This window comes from Artibeus jamaicensis, unplaced genomic scaffold (assembly GCF_021234435.1).
Source record: "Artibeus jamaicensis isolate MK-2021 breed Jamaican fruit bat unplaced genomic scaffold, CSHL_Jam_final scaffold_3222, whole genome shotgun sequence".
Taxonomy (NCBI): domain Eukaryota; kingdom Metazoa; phylum Chordata; class Mammalia; order Chiroptera; family Phyllostomidae; genus Artibeus; species Artibeus jamaicensis.
Window position 1 is genome coordinate 3953198 of NW_026522038.1, and position 3541 is coordinate 3956738.

The 3541-nt window shown below is 41.0% G+C and overlaps 1 non-coding gene across 1 annotated transcript; it reads left to right on the forward strand.

The window, feature by feature from the left end:
* The first annotated feature begins 616 nt into the window (after positions 1-616).
* LOC119061446 (U6 spliceosomal RNA) lies at positions 617-723 on the forward strand. The gene has a single exon (XR_005084783.1). It is a non-coding gene; the product is annotated as a U6 spliceosomal RNA (small nuclear RNA).
* Positions 724-3541: the final 2818 nt, after the last annotated feature.

Here is a 3541-nt window from a genome sequence, read left to right on the forward strand (position 1 = left end):
GTCAAACAAACTTTCATTTCATGTCTTATAGGCATTTATACTCCCCTGAGAAGATAATTGGGGACCTATGATAACTCTAAAGAACAGGGTAATATTTTCTTTCAAAAGGCTAATGTAACCCCAGCTGGGAGATGTGCAACTTTTGTCAATTATATTAAAAACTGTTTTAGATGGATTGCAACATCACCATGAACATACCTCATGTCTTTATTCATGTCAAATTGCTGGCAAGATGCTTTCTAATATGTGGAAGGACTGTTTACTCAACAGTAAAATAATTTAAAAATAATCTTATCACTTTTATGTTGCTTTAGTTTGTGTTTCTTTAAATTAATCTTAAATATGTAAGATAATTAAAACTAACAGAAGTGGGGAATGATAGGGGAACTCAAGAGTTAAACATTTTAGTTATAGTCATAGTTGACAGGCTTAAGTGACTGATGTATGTGGAAAGCTCTTATTCCAGGAGCTGGAATGCATGACCACGTGACTCCAGAATATCAATGAGAAATTAAATCTTTGTGCCCCAGGGGATCTGCAAGTGATAGAGATAGTATCTGAGCCATTGTGTTCCAGGGAGGGGATGTCCATGAAGCAGATTAAAAAATGTGGATCAGTGCTCACTTAGGCAGCACATATATTAAAATTGGAATAACACAGAGAAGATTAGTGTGGCCCCTGCACAAGGATGACACACAAATTTATGAAGCGTTTCATATTTTCAATCTCAGATATTCCACATAGCAGTATTTTCACTGATATGTCCCCTAGAGCAAGAGACATAGAGGAAAGTATAAACAAATGGGATCTCATAAAAATAAAAAGCTTCTCCATGGCTGAAGAAAGTAACAGTAAATTGAAAATATGCTTTTGGGAAAGTATATTTGCCAATGGGAAAATATATTTGCCATTGATATCTTGGACAAGGGTATGATCTCCAAAATATACAAATAACTCAAACAACTCCACTCCAGGAAGACAAATAATCCAATTAAAAAATGGGCAAAGAACCTGAACAGGCACTTCTCCAAGGAGAACACACGGAGGGCCCAGAGACATATGAAAGGGTGCTCAGCATCACTGGCCATCAGAGAGATACAAATTAAAACCATAATGAGACACTACTTTATACCGGTCAGAATGACCATCATATACAAAGCAACAAACAGCAAGTGCTGGTGAGGCTGTGGAGAAAAGGGAACCCTAGTGTACTGTTTGTGGGAATGCAGACTGGTGCAGCCACTGTGGAAAACAGCATGAAATTTCCTCAAAAAACTAAAAATAGAATTGTCTTTTGTCTCAGCAATTCCACTGCTGAGATTATACCCTAAGAACCCTGAAACACCAGTTCAAAGGAACCTGTGCACCCCGGTGTTCATAGCACACTATTTACAATAGCCAAGTGCTGGAAGCAACCTAAATGCTCATCAGTAGATAAGTGGATCAAAGAACTAAACTATGGTACATTTACACAATGAAATTCTATGCAGCAGAAAGAAAAAAGGAGGTCCTACCCTTTGCAACAGCATGGATGAAACTGGAAAGCATTATGCTAAGCAAAATAAGCCAGATGGTAAAAGACAAATACCATATGATCTCACCTTTAACAGGAACCTAATCAATAAAACAAACAAGGAAAATATAACCAAAGAAAGAAGGAGCTCCTACCCTTTGAGACAGCATAGATGGAACTGGATAATGTTATCCTAAGTGAAACAAGCCAGTTGGTGAAAGACAAATACCATATGATGTCAACTATAAGTGGAGCCTAGTCAACAAAACAAACAAGCAAGCAAAATATAACCAGAGACATTGAAATAAAGAATAAACTGACAATAATCAGATGGGAGGGGGATGAGGGGATAATGGCGGGGGGGAGAGGGGAAGGTTCATCAAGGAACATGTATAAAGGACCCATGAACAAACCAAAGGCAGGGTAGGATTGAAGGTGGGAGGTGGGGCTGAATGGGGTGGGGGAGGTGTTGGGGGGAAGTGGAGGCAACTGTACTTGAACAGCAATAACAAATAAATAAATCTGACTACATAGTGGTGATGTAAGCAGAAATATATAAATTGTTCATAGTTTTCCAATAAAAGGGGAGAAGGATAAAAAAATTGTTGGTCAGTAGATAAAGAAGTACAAGGAAAATCATTGCTGGACTGCAACTCTTATCCAACTGGCCTTTGCTCCAAACTCCAGACCTATCCTTTCTTCTCCTTATAAAAAGGTAGGCTTGAGATGAGATGTTAAGATAATTTTTGAGGGTACATAACCCTCCATCTTCTCAGATTGCTGGCATCTGAATAAAGCACTCAAAAAGATTCAATCCTTGTCTCTACTTATTGGTTCTGGTAGTGACAAGCAGCATGAATGCTGACTTTTCTGATTTTATTCCCCCCCCCTTCCCCCCTCCTTCCCTCCCTCACTCCCTTTCTCTTCTCTCCTGGTACTTTTCTCTTAAGCATCTACTATGTTGGCACTGAGGAAACAGTATAATTTGGAAACTCTCCTAAGTTGTCTCTGAACTATGTGCATAAGACTTACCTGGAGTGCTTGGGAGAAATACTTGAACCTGTTTAAAGCTATTTAATCCCTGTGAGATAGGGCCAAAGAACACATTGTTAGCAAGTGCCCCTGAGGGTCCTGAGGCACAGTGAAGTCAGAGTGAGTGGTGTATTAGGAAAGGCACAAACTCTATGACTGAGGAGTTTGACCTTAGTGCAGATACTTTTCTTCCTGAATTTTATCTTTCTCAACTAGAAAAACTGCTGGGTCACTCTGATGAATGGAGGTAACTAATATAAAGCACAGTTTCTGGAACACAGTGAGTGCTTAATAAGTAGTCATTATTTAAAACTAGATCTGGTGGGGAATAAAAAATTTGGTCAATATTCATCTCATCGACTTCCAGCCAAGATGAAGGTGTAGGTAGACACACTGTGCCTCCTTGCACAACCAAAAGAAGGACAACAACAAATTTAAAAACAAAAACCAACCAGGACTGACAGAAAATTGAACTGTATGGAAGTCCAACAACCAAGGAGTTAAAGAAGAAGCATTCATCCAGACTGGTAGGTGGGCCAGAGTCAGGCAGCCGGGTGGAGAGGACTCACAGCAAAGTGGAGGTTGACAGACTGGGTGACCCCACATTTGTGTGCAGATAAACTGAAACAACTGGGGAGTGAGACAGACTGTGCAACCCAGGGTCCCAGTGTGGGGAAATAAAGCCTCAAAGCCTCTAACTGAAAACACCTGTGGGACTTGAGATGGCAGGAGAAACTCCCAGACTCACAGGGGAGTTCATTGGAGAGACCCACAGGGTCCTAGAAGTTATGCAAATCCACCCACCTGGGAATCAGCACCAGAAGGGCCCAATTTGCCTGTGGGTATCCGGGGAAGTGACTGAAAACTGGCAGAGAGTAGAGCAAGGAGCATTGTTCCCGCTTGGGCCTCTCCCCCACATACAGCCCCACAATGCTGCAATGTGGATTCCCCCACCCTGGTGAACACGCAAGACTCTGCCCCTTACTATGTAACAGG